Genomic DNA, 20,342 nt, shown 5'->3' with positions numbered 1-20,342 from the left:
CACAGACCTCCTCCCTGTGCCACAAAGTTCTGGGCACTGAGCTCTGTAGTTCCCCACAAGTCGCAAAGCACCCCAGATTTACTTTCTCAAAGTTGCTAGTGACTGCTACCCCACCTCGACCACTATATTTTCCCCAGATACTTGCTACTGTGGAGTAAGCAGGGCTAATAAAGAGGGAGAGGGGGTTTGCCTATGCAAATCATCTGCCAGGATCCTACCTGGCAGGTCATTCCATCTTACCAGCTGACACCTGGGCAGCGGCAGGTAATTTGGAGAACAGACATATACGGACAGGCCACAAAGCAAAGGTTGGGCCGTTGATTGAGGATCCCTTTAGCCATGCCTCCCTAAGTTACCGAGGTCCAGAAAAATTCCACCCTCAGCTCTCATAGAGAGGTCCTTGGCCGATCGTGGCCGATCAGGGGAGTAAAGGGTCGGGGGTGACTGCACACTGCCTCACCTTTTCACTGCTTTCTACAGTGGTAATGCTTTTGCAGAAGGGGCCAGTACAAGTGATTTTGTTCTGCGCTGTGGGAAAGTGGTTAATGTCAGTGGATAAATGTCAAACTACTTGCGCTGTTCAACACACATACATGCAGAGAAATAATGTTATGTTTTTTGGGGAAGATCTAGAGGGTCCTGCTGATGATTTATTAAACTGTCTGCTACTCTTTCTTTTACATAGAGTCTTCCCTGCCCAGGAATGTTTAAGGCATATTGTATGTCCCTCCCTTACAATGAAAACTCTGTTGAAAGCACAGAGGTACATAGGAATGGATCTGTTAAGAAATGAAACAAAAAGCCTGGAAAATGTCGAACCAGGTAGTATTTGGACTTACAAAAGACGGACTCACAGTCAAATGTGCTATCCGTTGACCCACTGACCCCCTTACCTTTTGTGTAAGACTTTTGCTCTCAGTAGGGTTGTCCAAAGTTCTCTTCTTAAAGCGGCTTTCTTATAAAAAATCCTAGACCTGCTTTTTGTGGCACACATGCCTCATATCCCGTTGCTCTTGATAAACTCACATCATCTCCCCCCAATACAAGCTGTAAAAGATTTCCAGGCCTTATCCGAGCAAACTAGACGTGGGTCGAAGGTTCAGCAATCCTTAAATCAGCAGTAAAGTTAACATTGAAATCAGCCTCAGAATCTCTTCAAGGATGGTCCAACATCTATTGCTTACAGGGCTCAATCGGACAGCTTCTGGCACTGATGCCTTCAGCCACCTCCTGTTGTTGCCTTGTCCTTGATACAGCAATGGGCCCACATACACTCAGTGGTACAGAGTTTTTCTCATGTCTATGGGTCTATTGTGATGCTCTCAGGCTTGCATCACCCAGCCATTGTGATGGGGAGGGGTGTCATTTTGCAAGCACCCTGGAGCATGAATCTGTATATCTTCAAATATAATTGGCATTAAACCAAACCCTTTAGGACCAGATCAATACAGCAGCAAAGAATGCTTATTCATTGTTGTTTCCCTCTTCATTTCATACCACCCGATATTTAAATGGTGTTTGGACTTTCTACCCTCTGACATAAGGACATTTGGTATGGCAAACCTTTGACTAGATGTCCTAATCAATGGTTTGATTGACTCTCCCTTTGCACTTGCTTCAGCAACACATGTACTAATATTGGAATGATAATGTGAACATTAAATTGTCCCCTGCTCTAAAGGATGACACGCACATTCGTAAAGCATTCACTATTTTTGGCACATGACAGGACAGAAACTTTCTTAATTTGCAAGTCTTTATTTTTTAATACATGTTTTTTTAATGAAGATTGAAATTGTATGTTCATACATATTACACGACAACACAATACATTTTGCGCCAAATTCAACACTCATGCCTCAGGAGCCTTTTACTTGTGAGTCCTATTGACTGAATGAACAGCCCCCTCTCCTTCAATTTCTTGACTTGTACTTTTAGAAGTGGCACGCTTCTTTTGTTTTTTTATCCCATTTTACCAAACTCGGTATTATCAGTTTCCACCTTGTTGTGCACTCCAGCGTAAACTGCTTTAAGGTGCTATTTGCAAACATTGTTCTGAACTACAGCTTTACTTGCTTCTAGGCCTTAATCTTTAATTGGGGCTGAGCAGTGTACTCTGGCTTTGGCTGCTTTTAGTTGGTTGGTTTCTTTTTTGATTTCTGTAACTTTCAAAGAGTCCCATTGTGAAATACCGTTGTCAGAATGTGCTACAGTGCATGAAAACTTAAAATAAATGGTTGTGAGAGGGGGAGGGAGGGGGCGGGGGGAGAAAGAGAGCGGGCGGGAGGGGGGAAGGTTAAGGAGGGAGGGAGAGAGAGAGAGAGAGAGAGAGAGAGAGAGAGAGAAAAAACAAAGAAAATATGGTATTCGGGGGGGGCTATGTTTTTACATGGAAAAGATTTTAGGCTTTTAATCAAGTGGAAAGAGGCTCTGTGGCTGGTATCTCAGCCTGTTGATGCTTTGTTGAGTTGCTTGGAACATGCAACAAAGGTGACCTGAAGCACTCCCGACCAGGTTGCATGTCTCTAATTTACTGAAATCCCACAGACCTCCTCCGTGTGCCACAAAGTACCTGAGCTCTGCAGTTGTTCCCCACAAGTCGCCAAGCTCCCCAGATTTACTTTCTCAGAGTTGCTAGTTACTGCTACCCTACCTCGACCACTATATTTTCCCCAGATACTTGCTACTGTGCAGAAAGCAGGGCTAAGAGAGAGGGAGAAGGGGTGTGCCTATGCAAATCATCTGCCAGGATCATTCCTGGGAGGTCATTCCATCCCACCAAATGACACCCGAGCAGCGGCACATAATTTGGAGAACAGAAATATTCGGACAGGCCACAAAGCAAAGGCTGGGCCGTTGATTGAGGAACCCTTTAGCCATGTCTCCCTAAGTTACCGAGGTCCAGAAAAATTCCACCCTCAGCTCTCATAGAGAGGTCCTTGGCCGATCGTGGCCGATCAGGGCCGTGAAGGGTCGGGGTGACTGCACACTGCCTCACCTTTTCACTGCTTTCTACAGCGGTAATGCTTTTGCAGAAGGGACCTGTACAAGTGATTTTATTCTGCGCTGTGGGAAAGTGACATTTAACCACTGGCATTAACCAAACGACTTGCGCTGCTCAACGCACATACATGCAGAGAAATCATTTCATGTTTTTTGGGGAAGGTCTAGAGGGTCTTGCTGATTATTTATGAAGCTGTACGCTACTCTTGCTTTTACAGAGAGTCTTCCCTGCCCAGGAATGTTTAAGGCATACTGTATATCCCTCCCTTACAATGAAAACTCTGTTAAAAGCACAGAGGTACATAGGAATGGATCTGTTAAGAAATGAAACGAAAAACCTGGACAAAATGTCGAAACGGGTAGGATTTGGACTTAGCACATCTGACTGTGAGTCAGTTAATTGTATCTCTTCACCCACTGACCCCCTTTCCTTTTGTGTAATCCTTTTGCTCTCAATAGGATTTTCCAAAGTGGCTTTCATATAAAAGATCATAGACCTGCATTTTGTGGCACACAAGCCTCATATCCCGTTGCTCTTTATAAATTCACATCATCTCCCACCAATACAAGCTGTAAAAGGTTTTCAGGGCTTAGCCAAGCAAACTAGACTTGGGTCGAAGGTTAAGCAATCCTTAAATCAGCAGCAGAGTTAACATTGAAATCAGCCTCAGAATCTCTTAAAGGATGGTCCAACATCTGTTGCTTGCAGCACGCAATGGGGCAGCCTGGGTGCTGACAGCTTAAGCCAGCTCCTGTTCTTGCCTTGTCCTTGATCCTGCCATGGGCCCACATGCACTCAGAGGAATAGAGTGTTTCTCGTGTCTATGGGTCTGCCGTGATGCTCTCACGCTTGCATCACCCAGCCTTCGTGATGGGGAGGGTGTGTCAATTTGCAAGCACCCTGCAGCATGAATCTGTTTATCTTTAAATATAATTGCTATTAAACCAAACCCTTTAGGACCGGATCAATACGGCAGAAAAAGAATGCTGATGTATTGCTGTTTGCCTCTTAATTTCATACCATCCAACATATAAATGGTGTTTGGTCAATGATTTGCCATATCAAATGTCCTTATGTCACAGGCAGAAAGTTCAGAGGTCCTAATCAATGGTTTGGTTGGCTCTCCCTTTGCGCTTGCCTTAAGGCGCCAGCACCAGAGGCTGCCCGATTGCGCCCTGAAAGCAACCAATGTTGACCCATCCTTTAAGAGATTCTGAGGCTGATTTCAATGTTATTTTTGCTGCTGATTTAACGATTGCTCAACCTTCGACCCACGTCTAGTTTCCTTGGCTATGCCCTTGACATCTTTTACAGCTTGCATTGGTGGGAGATGATGTGAGTTTATCGAGAGCAACGGGATATGAGGCATGTGGGCCATAATCTGGGATTTTCTTTTAATAAGAAAGCCCCTTTAAGTAGGGAACTTTGGATGGACAGCCCTGCTGAGAGCAAAAGGATTACACAAAAGATAAGGGGGTCAGTGGGTCAAGGGATAGCACATCTGACTGTGAGTCAGTTTATTGTTAGTCCAAATCCTACCTGTTTCAACATTTTTCCAGGCTTTTTGTTTAATTTCTTAACAGATCCATTCCTATGTAGCTCAGCAACACATGTACTAATATTGGAATGATAATGGGAACATTGAATTGGCCCCTGCTCTGAAGGATGACACGTACATTTGTAAAGCATTCACTATTTTTAGCACATGACGGGACAGAAACTTTGTTAATTTGCAAGTCTTTATTTTTTAATTCATCTTTTTTGATGAAGATTGAAATTGTATGTTCATAGGGGCTGACGCCTGGGCAGCGGCAGGCAATTTGGAGAACAGAAATATTATTCATACATATTAAACAACAACACAATACATTTTGCGCCAAATTCAACACTAATGCCTCAGGAGCCTTTTACTTGTGAGTCCTAGTGACTGAATGAACAGCCCCGTCCCCTTCAATTTCTTGACTTGTACTTTTAGAAGTGGCACGGTTCCCATTCGACCAAATTCAGTATTATCACTTTCCCCATTGTTGTGCACGCCAGCGTAAACTGCTTTAAGGTGCTATTTGCAAACATCGCTCTGAACTACAGCTTTATTTGCTTCTAGGCCTTTATCTTTAATTGGGGCTGAGCAGTGTACTCTGGATTTGGCTGCTTTTAGTTGGTTGATTTCTTTTTTGATTTCTGTAACCTTCAAAGAGTCCCATTGTGAAATACCATTGTCAGAATATGCTACAGTGCATGAAAACTTAAAATAAATGGTTGGGAGAGGGAGAGGGGGAGGGAGGGGGCGGGGGGAGAAAGAGAGCGGGCGGGAGGGAGGAAGGAGGGAGGGAAGGAGGAAGGGAGAGAGAGAGAGAGACAGAGAGAGAGGAAACAAAGAAAATATGGTATTCGGGGGTTGGGGGGCTATGTTTTTACATGGAAAAGATTTTAGGCTTTTAATCAAGTGGAAATGGCTCTGTGGCTGGTATCTCAGCCTGTTGATGCTTTGTTGAGTTGCTTGGAACATGCAAGGAAGGAGACCTGAAGCACTCCCAACCAGGTTGCATGTCTCCAAGTTACTGAAATCCCACAGACCTCCTCCCTGTGCCACAAAGTTCTGGGCACTGAGCTCTGTAGTTCCCCACAAGTCGCAAAGCACCCCAGATTTACTTTCTCAAAGTTGCTAGTGACTGCTACCCCACCTCGACCACTATATTTTCCCCAGATACTTGCTACTGTGGAGTAAGCAGGGCTAATAAAGAGGGAGAGGGGGTTTGCCTATGCAAATCATCTGCCAGGATCCTACCTGGCAGGTCATTCCATCTTACCAGCTGACACCTGGGCAGCGGCAGGTAATTTGGAGAACAGACATATACGGACAGGCCACAAAGCAAAGGTTGGGCCGTTGATTGAGGATCCCTTTAGCCATGCCTCCCTAAGTTACCGAGGTCCAGAAAAATTCCACCCTCAGCTCTCATAGAGAGGTCCTTGGCCGATCGTGGCCGATCAGGGGAGTAAAGGGTCGGGGGTGACTGCACACTGCCTCACCTTTTCACTGCTTTCTACAGTGGTAATGCTTTTGCAGAAGGGGCCAGTACAAGTGATTTTGTTCTGCGCTGTGGGAAAGTGGTTAATGTCAGTGGATAAATGTCAAACTACTTGCGCTGTTCAACACACATACATGCAGAGAAATAATGTTATGTTTTTTGGGGAAGATCTAGAGGGTCCTGCTGATGATTTATTAAACTGTCTGCTACTCTTTCTTTTACATAGAGTCTTCCCTGCCCAGGAATGTTTAAGGCATATTGTATGTCCCTCCCTTACAATGAAAACTCTGTTGAAAGCACAGAGGTACATAGGAATGGATCTGTTAAGAAATGAAACAAAAAGCCTGGAAAATGTCGAACCAGGTAGTATTTGGACTTACAAAAGACGGACTCACAGTCAAATGTGCTATCCGTTGACCCACTGACCCCCTTACCTTTTGTGTAAGACTTTTGCTCTCAGTAGGGTTGTCCAAAGTTCTCTTCTTAAAGCGGCTTTCTTATAAAAAATCCTAGACCTGCTTTTTGTGGCACACATGCCTCATATCCCGTTGCTCTTGATAAACTCACATCATCTCCCCCCAATACAAGCTGTAAAAGATTTCCAGGCCTTATCCGAGCAAACTAGACGTGGGTCGAAGGTTCAGCAATCCTTAAATCAGCAGTAAAGTTAACATTGAAATCAGCCTCAGAATCTCTTCAAGGATGGTCCAACATCTATTGCTTACAGGGCTCAATCGGACAGCTTCTGGCACTGATGCCTTAAGCCACCTCCTGTTGTTGCCTTGTCCTTGATACAGCCATGGGCCCACATACACTCAGTGGTACAGAGTTTTTCTCATGTCTATGGGTCTATTGTGATGCTCTCAGGCTTGCATCACCCAGCCATTGTGATGGGGAGGGGTGTCATTTTGCAAGCACCCTGGAGCATGAATCTGTATATCTTCAAATATAATTGGCATTAAACCAAACCCTTTAGGACCAGATCAATACAGCAGCAAAGAATGCTTATTCATTGTTGTTTCCCTCTTCATTTCATACCACCCGATATTTAAATGGTGTTTGGACTTTCTACCCTCTGACATAAGGACATTTGGTATGGCAAACCTTTGACTAGATGTCCTAATCAATGGTTTGATTGACTCTCCCTTTGCACTTGCTTCAGCAACACATGTACTAATATTGGAATGATAATGTGAACATTAAATTGTCCCCTGCTCTAAAGGATGACACGCACATTCGTAAAGCATTCACTATTTTTGGCACATGACAGGACAGAAACTTTCTTAATTTGCAAGTCTTTATTTTTTAATACATGTTTTTTTAATGAAGATTGAAATTGTATGTTCATACATATTACACGACAACACAATACATTTTGCGCCAAATTCAACACTCATGCCTCAGGAGCCTTTTACTTGTGAGTCCTATTGACTGAATGAACAGCCCCCTCTCCTTCAATTTCTTGACTTGTACTTTTAGAAGTGGCACGCTTCTTTTGTTTTTTTATCCCATTTTACCAAACTCGGTATTATCAGTTTCCACCTTGTTGTGCACTCCAGCGTAAACTGCTTTAAGGTGCTATTTGCAAACATTGTTCTGAACTACAGCTTTACTTGCTTCTAGGCCTTAATCTTTAATTGGGGCTAAGCAGTGTACTCTGGCTTTGGCTGCTTTTAGTTGGTTGGTTTCTTTTTTGATTTCTGTAACTTTCAAAGAGTCCCATTGTGAAATACCGTTGTCAGAATGTGCTACAGTGCATGAAAACTTAAAATAAATGGTTGTGAGAGGGGGAGGGAGGGGGCGGGGGGAGAAAGAGAGCGGGCGGGAGGGGGGAAGGTTAAGGAGGGAGAGAGAGAGAGAGAGAGAGAGAGAGAGAGAGAGAGAGAGAGAGAGAGAAAAAACAAAGAAAATATGGTATTCGGGGGGGGCTATGTTTTTACATGGAAAAGATTTTAGGCTTTTAATCAAGTGGAAAGAGGCTCTGTGGCTGGTATCTCAGCCTGTTGATGCTTTGTTGAGTTGCTTGGAACATGCAACAAAGGTGACCTGAAGCACTCCCGACCAGGTTGCATGTCTCTAATTTACTGAAATCCCACAGACCTCCTCCGTGTGCCACAAAGTACCTGAGCTCTGCAGTTGTTCCCCACAAGTCGCCAAGCTCCCCAGATTTACTTTCTCAGAGTTGCTAGTTACTGCTACCCTACCTCGACCACTATATTTTCCCCAGATACTTGCTACTGTGCAGAAAGCAGGGCTAAGAGAGAGGGAGAAGGGGTGTGCCTATGCAAATCATCTGCCAGGATCATTCCTGGGAGGTCATTCCATCCCACCAAATGACACCCGAGCAGCGGCACATAATTTGGAGAACAGAAATATTCGGACAGGCCACAAAGCAAAGGCTGGGCCGTTGATTGAGGAACCCTTTAGCCATGTCTCCCTAAGTTACCGAGGTCCAGAAAAATTCCACCCTCAGCTCTCATAGAGAGGTCCTTGGCCGATCGTGGCCGATCAGGGCCGTGAAGGGTCGGGGTGACTGCACACTGCCTCACCTTTTCACTGCTTTCTACAGCGGTAATGCTTTTGCAGAAGGGACCTGTACAAGTGATTTTATTCTGCGCTGTGGGAAAGTGACATTTAACCACTGGCATTAACCAAACGACTTGCGCTGCTCAACGCACATACATGCAGAGAAATCATTTCATGTTTTTTGGGGAAGGTCTAGAGGGTCTTGCTGATTATTTATGAAGCTGTACGCTACTCTTGCTTTTACAGAGAGTCTTCCCTGCCCAGGAATGTTTAAGGCATACTGTATATCCCTCCCTTACAATGAAAACTCTGTTAAAAGCACAGAGGTACATAGGAATGGATCTGTTAAGAAATGAAACGAAAAACCTGGACAAAATGTCGAAACGGGTAGGATTTGGACTTAGCACATCTGACTGTGAGTCAGTTAATTGTATCTCTTCACCCACTGACCCCCTTTCCTTTTGTGTAATCCTTTTGCTCTCAATAGGATTTTCCAAAGTGGCTTTCATATAAAAGATCATAGACCTGCATTTTGTGGCACACAAGCCTCATATCCCGTTGCTCTTTATAAATTCACATCATCTCCCACCAATACAAGCTGTAAAAGGTTTTCAGGGCTTAGCCAAGCAAACTAGACTTGGGTCGAAGGTTAAGCAATCCTTAAATCAGCAGCAGAGTTAACATTGAAATCAGCCTCAGAATCTCTTAAAGGATGGTCCAACATCTGTTGCTTGCAGCACGCAATGGGGCAGCCTGGGTGCTGACAGCTTAAGCCAGCTCCTGTTCTTGCCTTGTCCTTGATCCAGCCATGGGCCCACATGCACTCAGAGGAATAGAGTGTTTCTCGTGTCTATGGGTCTGCCGTGATGCTCTCACGCTTGCATCACCCAGCCTTCGTGATGGGGAGGGTGTGTCAATTTGCAAGCACCCTGCAGCATGAATCTGTTTATCTTTAAATATAATTGCTATTAAACCAAACCCTTTAGGACCGGATCAATACGGCAGAAAAAGAATGCTGATGTATTGCTGTTTGCCTCTTAATTTCATACCATCCAACATATAAATGGTGTTTGGTCAATGATTTGCCATATCAAATGTCCTTATGTCACAGGCAGAAAGTTCAGAGGTCCTAATCAATGGTTTGGTTGGCTCTCCCTTTGCGCTTGCCTTAAGGCGCCAGCACCAGAGGCTGCCCGATTGCGCCCTGAAAGCAACCAATGTTGACCCATCCTTTAAGAGATTCTGAGGCTGATTTCAATGTTATTTTTGCTGCTGATTTAACGATTGCTCAACCTTCGACCCACGTCTAGTTTCCTTGGCTATGCCCTTGACATCTTTTACAGCTTGCATTGGTGGGAGATGATGTGAGTTTATCGAGAGCAACGGGATATGAGGCATGTGGGCCATAAAAAACAGCTCTGGGATTTTCTTTTAATAAGAAAGCCCCTTTAAGTAGGGAACTTTGGATGGACAGCCCTGCTGAGAGCAAAAGGATTACACAAAAGATAAGGGGGTCAGTGGGTCAAGGGATAGCACATCTGACTGTGAGTCAGTTTATTGTTAGTCCAAATCCTACCTGTTTCAACATTTTTCCAGGCTTTTTGTTTAATTTCTTAACAGATCCATTCCTATGTAGCTCAGCAACACATGTACTAATATTGGAATGATAATGGGAACATTGAATTGGCCCCTGCTCTGAAGGATGACACGTACATTTGTAAAGCATTCACTATTTTTAGCACATGACGGGACAGAAACTTTGTTAATTTGCAAGTCTTTATTTTTTAATTCATCTTTTTTGATGAAGATTGAAATTGTATGTTCATAGGGGCTGACGCCTGGGCAGCGGCAGGCAATTTGGAGAACAGAAATATTATTCATACATATTAAACAACAACACAATACATTTTGCGCCAAATTCAACACTAATGCCTCAGGAGCCTTTTACTTGTGAGTCCTAGTGACTGAATGAACAGCCCCGTCCCCTTCAATTTCTTGACTTGTACTTTTAGAAGTGGCACGGTTCCCATTCGACCAAATTCAGTATTATCACTTTCCCCATTGTTGTGCACGCCAGCGTAAACTGCTTTAAGGTGCTATTTGCAAACATCGCTCTGAACTACAGCTTTATTTGCTTCTAGGCCTTTATCTTTAATTGGGGCTGAGCAGTGTACTCTGGATTTGGCTGCTTTTAGTTGGTTGATTTCTTTTTTGATTTCTGTAACCTTCAAAGAGTCCCATTGTGAAATACCATTGTCAGAATATGCTACAGTGCATGAAAACTTAAAATAAATGGTTGGGAGAGGGAGAGGGGGAGGGAGGGGGCGGGGGGAGAAAGAGAGCGGGCGGGAGGGAGGAAGGAGGGAGGGAAGGAGGAAGGGAGAGAGAGAGAGAGACAGAGAGAGAGGAAACAAAGAAAATATGGTATTCGGGGGTTGGGGGGCTATGTTTTTACATGGAAAAGATTTTAGGCTTTTAATCAAGTGGAAATGGCTCTGTGGCTGGTATCTCAGCCTGTTGATGCTTTGTTGAGTTGCTTGGAACATGCAAGGAAGGAGACCTGAAGCACTCCCAACCAGGTTGCATGTCTCCAAGTTACTGAAATCCCACAGACCTCCTCCCTGTGCCACAAAGTTCTGGGCACTGAGCTCTGTAGTTCCCCACAAGTCGCAAAGCACCCCAGATTTACTTTCTCAAAGTTGCTAGTGACTGCTACCCCACCTCGACCACTATATTTTCCCCAGATACTTGCTACTGTGGAGTAAGCAGGGCTAATAAAGAGGGAGAGGGGGTTTGCCTATGCAAATCATCTGCCAGGATCCTACCTGGCAGGTCATTCCATCTTACCAGCTGACACCTGGGCAGCGGCAGGTAATTTGGAGAACAGACATATACGGACAGGCCACAAAGCAAAGGTTGGGCCGTTGATTGAGGATCCCTTTAGCCATGCCTCCCTAAGTTACCGAGGTCCAGAAAAATTCCACCCTCAGCTCTCATAGAGAGGTCCTTGGCCGATCGTGGCCGATCAGGGGAGTAAAGGGTCGGGGGTGACTGCACACTGCCTCACCTTTTCACTGCTTTCTACAGTGGTAATGCTTTTGCAGAAGGGGCCAGTACAAGTGATTTTGTTCTGCGCTGTGGGAAAGTGGTTAATGTCAGTGGATAAATGTCAAACTACTTGCGCTGTTCAACACACATACATGCAGAGAAATAATGTTATGTTTTTTGGGGAAGATCTAGAGGGTCCTGCTGATGATTTATTAAACTGTCTGCTACTCTTTCTTTTACATAGAGTCTTCCCTGCCCAGGAATGTTTAAGGCATATTGTATGTCCCTCCCTTACAATGAAAACTCTGTTGAAAGCACAGAGGTACATAGGAATGGATCTGTTAAGAAATGAAACAAAAAGCCTGGAAAATGTCGAACCAGGTAGTATTTGGACTTACAAAAGACGGACTCACAGTCAAATGTGCTATCCGTTGACCCACTGACCCCCTTACCTTTTGTGTAAGACTTTTGCTCTCAGTAGGGTTGTCCAAAGTTCTCTTCTTAAAGCGGCTTTCTTATAAAAAATCCTAGACCTGCTTTTTGTGGCACACATGCCTCATATCCCGTTGCTCTTGATAAACTCACATCATCTCCCCCCAATACAAGCTGTAAAAGATTTCCAGGCCTTATCCGAGCAAACTAGACGTGGGTCGAAGGTTCAGCAATCCTTAAATCAGCAGTAAAGTTAACATTGAAATCAGCCTCAGAATCTCTTCAAGGATGGTCCAACATCTATTGCTTACAGGGCTCAATCGGACAGCTTCTGGCACTGATGCCTTCAGCCACCTCCTGTTGTTGCCTTGTCCTTGATACAGCAATGGGCCCACATACACTCAGTGGTACAGAGTTTTTCTCATGTCTATGGGTCTATTGTGATGCTCTCAGGCTTGCATCACCCAGCCATTGTGATGGGGAGGGGTGTCATTTTGCAAGCACCCTGGAGCATGAATCTGTATATCTTCAAATATAATTGGCATTAAACCAAACCCTTTAGGACCAGATCAATACAGCAGCAAAGAATGCTTATTCATTGTTGTTTCCCTCTTCATTTCATACCACCCGATATTTAAATGGTGTTTGGACTTTCTACCCTCTGACATAAGGACATTTGGTATGGCAAACCTTTGACTAGATGTCCTAATCAATGGTTTGATTGACTCTCCCTTTGCACTTGCTTCAGCAACACATGTACTAATATTGGAATGATAATGTGAACATTAAATTGTCCCCTGCTCTAAAGGATGACACGCACATTCGTAAAGCATTCACTATTTTTGGCACATGACAGGACAGAAACTTTCTTAATTTGCAAGTCTTTATTTTTTAATACATGTTTTTTTAATGAAGATTGAAATTGTATGTTCATACATATTACACGACAACACAATACATTTTGCGCCAAATTCAACACTCATGCCTCAGGAGCCTTTTACTTGTGAGTCCTATTGACTGAATGAACAGCCCCCTCTCCTTCAATTTCTTGACTTGTACTTTTAGAAGTGGCACGCTTCTTTTGTTTTTTTATCCCATTTTACCAAACTCGGTATTATCAGTTTCCACCTTGTTGTGCACTCCAGCGTAAACTGCTTTAAGGTGCTATTTGCAAACATTGTTCTGAACTACAGCTTTACTTGCTTCTAGGCCTTAATCTTTAATTGGGGCTGAGCAGTGTACTCTGGCTTTGGCTGCTTTTAGTTGGTTGGTTTCTTTTTTGATTTCTGTAACTTTCAAAGAGTCCCATTGTGAAATACCGTTGTCAGAATGTGCTACAGTGCATGAAAACTTAAAATAAATGGTTGTGAGAGGGGGAGGGAGGGGGCGGGGGGAGAAAGAGAGCGGGCGGGAGGGGGGAAGGTTAAGGAGGGAGGAGAGAGAGAGAGAGAGAGAGAGAGAGAGAGAGAGAGAAAAAACAAAGAAAATATGGTATTCGGGGGGGGCTATGTTTTTACATGGAAAAGATTTTAGGCTTTTAATCAAGTGGAAAGAGGCTCTGTGGCTGGTATCTCAGCCTGTTGATGCTTTGTTGAGTTGCTTGGAACATGCAACAAAGGTGACCTGAAGCACTCCCGACCAGGTTGCATGTCTCTAATTTACTGAAATCCCACAGACCTCCTCCGTGTGCCACAAAGTACCTGAGCTCTGCAGTTGTTCCCCACAAGTCGCCAAGCTCCCCAGATTTACTTTCTCAGAGTTGCTAGTTACTGCTACCCTACCTCGACCACTATATTTTCCCCAGATACTTGCTACTGTGCAGAAAGCAGGGCTAAGAGAGAGGGAGAAGGGGTGTGCCTATGCAAATCATCTGCCAGGATCATTCCTGGGAGGTCATTCCATCCCACCAAATGACACCCGAGCAGCGGCACATAATTTGGAGAACAGAAATATTCGGACAGGCCACAAAGCAAAGGCTGGGCCGTTGATTGAGGAACCCTTTAGCCATGTCTCCCTAAGTTACCGAGGTCCAGAAAAATTCCACCCTCAGCTCTCATAGAGAGGTCCTTGGCCGATCGTGGCCGATCAGGGCCGTGAAGGGTCGGGGTGACTGCACACTGCCTCACCTTTTCACTGCTTTCTACAGCGGTAATGCTTTTGCAGAAGGGACCTGTACAAGTGATTTTATTCTGCGCTGTGGGAAAGTGACATTTAACCACTGGCATTAACCAAACGACTTGCGCTGCTCAACGCACATACATGCAGAGAAATCATTTCATGTTTTTTGGGGAAGGTCTAGAGGGTCTTGCTGATTATTTATGAAGCTGTACGCTACTCTTGCTTTTACAGAGAGTCTTCCCTGCCCAGGAATGTTTAAGGCATACTGTATATCCCTCCCTTACAATGAAAACTCTGTTAAAAGCACAGAGGTACATAGGAATGGATCTGTTAAGAAATGAAACGAAAAACCTGGACAAAATGTCGAAACGGGTAGGATTTGGACTTAGCACATCTGACTGTGAGTCAGTTAATTGTATCTCTTCACCCACTGACCCCCTTTCCTTTTGTGTAATCCTTTTGCTCTCAATAGGATTTTCCAAAGTGGCTTTCATATAAAAGATCATAGACCTGCATTTTGTGGCACACAAGCCTCATATCCCGTTGCTCTTTATAAATTCACATCATCTCCCACCAATACAAGCTGTAAAAGGTTTTCAGGGCTTAGCCAAGCAAACTAGACTTGGGTCGAAGGTTAAGCAATCCTTAAATCAGCAGCAGAGTTAACATTGAAATCAGCCTCAGAATCTCTTAAAGGATGGTCCAACATCTGTTGCTTGCAGCACGCAATGGGGCAGCCTGGGTGCTGACAGCTTAAGCCAGCTCCTGTTCTTGCCTTGTCCTTGATCCTGCCATGGGCCCACATGCACTCAGAGGAATAGAGTGTTTCTCGTGTCTATGGGTCTGCCGTGATGCTCTCACGCTTGCATCACCCAGCCTTCGTGATGGGGAGGGTGTGTCAATTTGCAAGCACCCTGCAGCATGAATCTGTTTATCTTTAAATATAATTGCTATTAAACCAAACCCTTTAGGACCGGATCAATACGGCAGAAAAAGAATGCTGATGTATTGCTGTTTGCCTCTTAATTTCATACCATCCAACATATAAATGGTGTTTGGTCAATGATTTGCCATATCAAATGTCCTTATGTCACAGGCAGAAAGTTCAGAGGTCCTAATCAATGGTTTGGTTGGCTCTCCCTTTGCGCTTGCCTTAAGGCGCCAGCACCAGAGGCTGCCCGATTGCGCCCTGAAAGCAACCAATGTTGACCCATCCTTTAAGAGATTCTGAGGCTGATTTCAATGTTATTTTTGCTGCTGATTTAACGATTGCTCAACCTTCGACCCACGTCTAGTTTCCTTGGCTATGCCCTTGACATCTTTTACAGCTTGCATTGGTGGGAGATGATGTGAGTTTATCGAGAGCAACGGGATATGAGGCATGTGGGCCATAAAAAACAGCTCTGGGATTTTCTTTTAATAAGAAAGCCCCTTTAAGTAGGGAACTTTGGATGGACAGCCCTGCTGAGAGCAAAAGGATTACACAAAAGATAAGGGGGTCAGTGGGTCAAGGGATAGCACATCTGACTGTGAGTCAGTTTATTGTTAGTCCAAATCCTACCTGTTTCAACATTTTTCCAGGCTTTTTGTTTAATTTCTTAACAGATCCATTCCTATGTAGCTCAGCAACACATGTACTAATATTGGAATGATAATGGGAACATTGAATTGGCCCCTGCTCTGAAGGATGACACGTACATTTGTAAAGCATTCACTATTTTTAGCACATGACGGGACAGAAACTTTGTTAATTTGCAAGTCTTTATTTTTTAATTCATCTTTTTTGATGAAGATTGAAATTGTATGTTCATAGGGGCTGACGCCTGGGCAGCGGCAGGCAATTTGGAGAACAGAAATATTATTCATACATATTAAACAACAACACAATACATTTTGCGCCAAATTCAACACTAATGCCTCAGGAGCCTTTTACTTGTGAGTCCTAGTGACTGAATGAACAGCCCCGTCCCCTTCAATTTCTTGACTTGTACTTTTAGAAGTGGCACGGTTCCCATTCGACCAAATTCAGTATTATCACTTTCCCCATTGTTGTGCACGCCAGCGTAAACTGCTTTAAGGTGCTATTTGCAAACATCGCTCTGAACTACAGCTTTATTTGCTTCTAGGCCTTTATCTTTAATTGGGGCTGAGCAGTGTACTCTGGATTTGGCTGCTTTTAGTTGGTTGATTTCTTTTTTGATTTCTGTAACCTTCAAAGAGTCCCATTGTGAAATACCATTGTCAGAATATGCTACAGTGCATGAAAACTTAAAATAAATGGTTGGGAGAGGGAGAGGGGGAGGGAGGGGGCGGGGGGAGAAAGAGAGCGGGCGGGAGGGAGGAAGGAGGGAGGGAAGGAGGAAGGGAGAGAGAGAGAGAGACAGAGAGAGAGGAAACAAAGAAAATATGGTATTCGGGGGTTGGGGGGCTATGTTTTTACATGGAAAAGATTTTAGGCTTTTAATCAAGTGGAAATGGCTCTGTGGCTGGTATCTCAGCCTGTTGATGCTTTGTTGAGTTGCTTGGAACATGCAAGGAAGGAGACCTGAAGCACTCCCAACCAGGTTGCATGTCTCCAAGTTACTGAAATCCCACAGACCTCCTCCCTGTGCCACAAAGTTCTGGGCACTGAGCTCTGTAGTTCCCCACAAGTCGCAAAGCACCCCAGATTTACTTTCTCAAAGTTGCTAGTGACTGCTACCCCACCTCGACCACTATATTTTCCCCAGATACTTGCTACTGTGGAGTAAGCAGGGCTAATAAAGAGGGAGAGGGGGTTTGCCTATGCAAATCATCTGCCAGGATCCTACCTGGCAGGTCATTCCATCTTACCAGCTGACACCTGGGCAGCGGCAGGTAATTTGGAGAACAGACATATACGGACAGGCCACAAAGCAAAGGTTGGGCCGTTGATTGAGGATCCCTTTAGCCATGCCTCCCTAAGTTACCGAGGTCCAGAAAAATTCCACCCTCAGCTCTCATAGAGAGGTCCTTGGCCGATCGTGGCCGATCAGGGGAGTAAAGGGTCGGGGGTGACTGCACACTGCCTCACCTTTTCACTGCTTTCTACAGTGGTAATGCTTTTGCAGAAGGGGCCAGTACAAGTGATTTTGTTCTGCGCTGTGGGAAAGTGGTTAATGTCAGTGGATAAATGTCAAACTACTTGCGCTGTTCAACACACATACATGCAGAGAAATAATGTTATGTTTTTTGGGGAAGATCTAGAGGGTCCTGCTGATGATTTATTAAACTGTCTGCTACTCTTTCTTTTACATAGAGTCTTCCCTGCCCAGGAATGTTTAAGGCATATTGTATGTCCCTCCCTTACAATGAAAACTCTGTTGAAAGCACAGAGGTACATAGGAATGGATCTGTTAAGAAATGAAACAAAAAGCCTGGAAAATGTCGAACCAGGTAGTATTTGGACTTACAAAAGACGGACTCACAGTCAAATGTGCTATCCGTTGACCCACTGACCCCCTTACCTTTTGTGTAAGACTTTTGCTCTCAGTAGGGTTGTCCAAAGTTCTCTTCTTAAAGCGGCTTTCTTATAAAAAATCCTAGACCTGCTTTTTGTGGCACACATGCCTCATATCCCGTTGCTCTTGATAAACTCACATCATCTCCCCCCAATACAAGCTGTAAAAGATTTCCAGGCCTTATCCGAGCAAACTAGACGTGGGTCGAAGGTTCAGCAATCCTTAAATCAGCAGTAAAGTTAACATTGAAATCAGCCTCAGAATCTCTTCAAGGATGGTCCAACATCTATTGCTTACAGGGCTCAATCGGACAGCTTCTGGCACTGATGCCTTAAGCCACCTCCTGTTGTTGCCTTGTCCTTGATACAGCCATGGGCCCACATACACTCAGTGGTACAGAGTTTTTCTCATGTCTATGGGTCTATTGTGATGCTCTCAGGCTTGCATCACCCAGCCATTGTGATGGGGAGGGGTGTCATTTTGCAAGCACCCTGGAGCATGAATCTGTATATCTTCAAATATAATTGGCATTAAACCAAACCCTTTAGGACCAGATCAATACAGCAGCAAAGAATGCTTATTCATTGTTGTTTCCCTCTTCATTTCATACCACCCGATATTTAAATGGTGTTTGGACTTTCTACCCTCTGACATAAGGACATTTGGTATGGCAAACCTTTGACTAGATGTCCTAATCAATGGTTTGATTGACTCTCCCTTTGCACTTGCTTCAGCAACACATGTACTAATATTGGAATGATAATGTGAACATTAAATTGTCCCCTGCTCTAAAGGATGACACGCACATTCGTAAAGCATTCACTATTTTTGGCACATGACAGGACAGAAACTTTCTTAATTTGCAAGTCTTTATTTTTTAATACATGTTTTTTTAATGAAGATTGAAATTGTATGTTCATACATATTACACGACAACACAATACATTTTGCGCCAAATTCAACACTCATGCCTCAGGAGCCTTTTACTTGTGAGTCCTATTGACTGAATGAACAGCCCCCTCTCCTTCAATTTCTTGACTTGTACTTTTAGAAGTGGCACGCTTCTTTTGTTTTTTTATCCCATTTTACCAAACTCGGTATTATCAGTTTCCACCTTGTTGTGCACTCCAGCGTAAACTGCTTTAAGGTGCTATTTGCAAACATTGTTCTGAACTACAGCTTTACTTGCTTCTAGGCCTTAATCTTTAATTGGGGCTAAGCAGTGTACTCTGGCTTTGGCTGCTTTTAGTTGGTTGGTTTCTTTTTTGATTTCTGTAACTTTCAAAGAGTCCCATTGTGAAATACCGTTGTCAGAATGTGCTACAGTGCATGAAAACTTAAAATAAATGGTTGTGAGAGGGGGAGGGAGGGGGCGGGGGGAGAAAGAGAGCGGGCGGGAGGGGGGAAGGTTAAGGAGGGAGAGAGAGAGAGAGAGAGAGAGAGAGAGAGAGAGAGAGAGAGAAAAAACAAAGAAAATATGGTATTCGGGGGGGGCTATGTTTTTACATGGAAAAGATTTTAGGCTTTTAATCAAGTGGAAAGAGGCTCTGTGGCTGGTATCTCAGCCTGTTGATGCTTTGTTGAGTTGCTTGGAACATGCAACAAAGGTGACCTGAAGCACTCCCGACCAGGTTGCATGTCTCTAATTTACTGAAATCCCACAGACCTCCTCCGTGTGCCACAAAGTACCTGAGCTCTGCAGTTGTTCCCCACAAGTCGCCAAGCTCCCCAGATTTACTTTCTCAGAGTTGCTAGTTACTGCTACCCTACCTCGACCACTATATTTTCCCCAGATACTTGCTACTGTGCAGAAAGCAGGGCTAAGAGAGAGGGAGAAGGGGTGTGCCTATGCAAATCATCTGCCAGGATCATTCCTGGGAGGTCATTCCATCCCACCAAATGACACCCGAGCAGCGGCACATAATTTGGAGAACAGAAATATTCGGACAGGCCACAAAGCAAAGGCTGGGCCGTTGATTGAGGAACCCTTTAGCCATGTCTCCCTAAGTTACCGAGGTCCAGAAAAATTCCACCCTCAGCTCTCATAGAGAGGTCCTTGGCCGATCGTGGCCGATCAGGGCCGTGAAGGGTCGGGGTGACTGCACACTGCCTCACCTTTTCACTGCTTTCTACAGCGGTAATGCTTTTGCAGAAGGGACCTGTACAAGTGATTTTATTCTGCGCTGTGGGAAAGTGACATTTAACCACTGGCATTAACCAAACGACTTGCGCTGCTCAACGCACATACATGCAGAGAAATCATTTCATGTTTTTTGGGGAAGGTCTAGAGGGTCTTGCTGATTATTTATGAAGCTGTACGCTACTCTTGCTTTTACAGAGAGTCTTCCCTGCCCAGGAATGTTTAAGGCATACTGTATATCCCTCCCTTACAATGAAAACTCTGTTAAAAGCACAGAGGTACATAGGAATGGATCTGTTAAGAAATGAAACGAAAAACCTGGACAAAATGTCGAAACGGGTAGGATTTGGACTTAGCACATCTGACTGTGAGTCAGTTAATTGTATCTCTTCACCCACTGACCCCCTTTCCTTTTGTGTAATCCTTTTGCTCTCAATAGGATTTTCCAAAGTGGCTTTCATATAAAAGATCATAGACCTGCATTTTGTGGCACACAAGCCTCATATCCCGTTGCTCTTTATAAATTCACATCATCTCCCACCAATACAAGCTGTAAAAGGTTTTCA

General features: G+C 44.2%; 4 non-coding genes across 4 annotated transcripts; all 4 read left to right on the top strand.

The window, feature by feature from the left end:
- Nucleotides 1-1,612: 1,612 nt before the first annotated feature.
- Nucleotides 1,613-1,717, top strand: LOC138570795 (U6 spliceosomal RNA). The gene has a single exon (XR_011303823.1). It is a non-coding gene; the product is annotated as a U6 spliceosomal RNA (small nuclear RNA).
- Nucleotides 1,718-7,186: 5,469 nt separating this feature from the next.
- LOC138570794 (U6 spliceosomal RNA) lies at nucleotides 7,187-7,291 on the top strand. Its single transcript, XR_011303822.1, has one exon. It is a non-coding gene; the product is annotated as a U6 spliceosomal RNA (small nuclear RNA).
- Nucleotides 7,292-12,778: 5,487 nt separating this feature from the next.
- On the top strand, nucleotides 12,779-12,883 carry LOC138570793 (U6 spliceosomal RNA). Its single transcript, XR_011303821.1, has one exon. It is a non-coding gene; the product is annotated as a U6 spliceosomal RNA (small nuclear RNA).
- A 5,478-nt stretch (nucleotides 12,884-18,361) lies between these two features.
- LOC138570792 (U6 spliceosomal RNA) lies at nucleotides 18,362-18,466 on the top strand. The gene has a single exon (XR_011303820.1). It is a non-coding gene; the product is annotated as a U6 spliceosomal RNA (small nuclear RNA).
- The last annotated feature ends 1,876 nt before the right edge of the window (nucleotides 18,467-20,342 follow it).

The sequence above is a fragment of the Ambystoma mexicanum genome, chromosome 2q (genome assembly GCF_040938575.1).
Source record: "Ambystoma mexicanum isolate Mex_15411 chromosome 2q, UKY_AmexF1_1, whole genome shotgun sequence".
In the NCBI taxonomy this organism is placed as follows: domain Eukaryota; kingdom Metazoa; phylum Chordata; class Amphibia; order Caudata; family Ambystomatidae; genus Ambystoma; species Ambystoma mexicanum.
The sequence above is the reverse complement of the archived record's forward strand: the minus strand, read 5'-3'. Positions and strand labels throughout refer to the sequence as shown.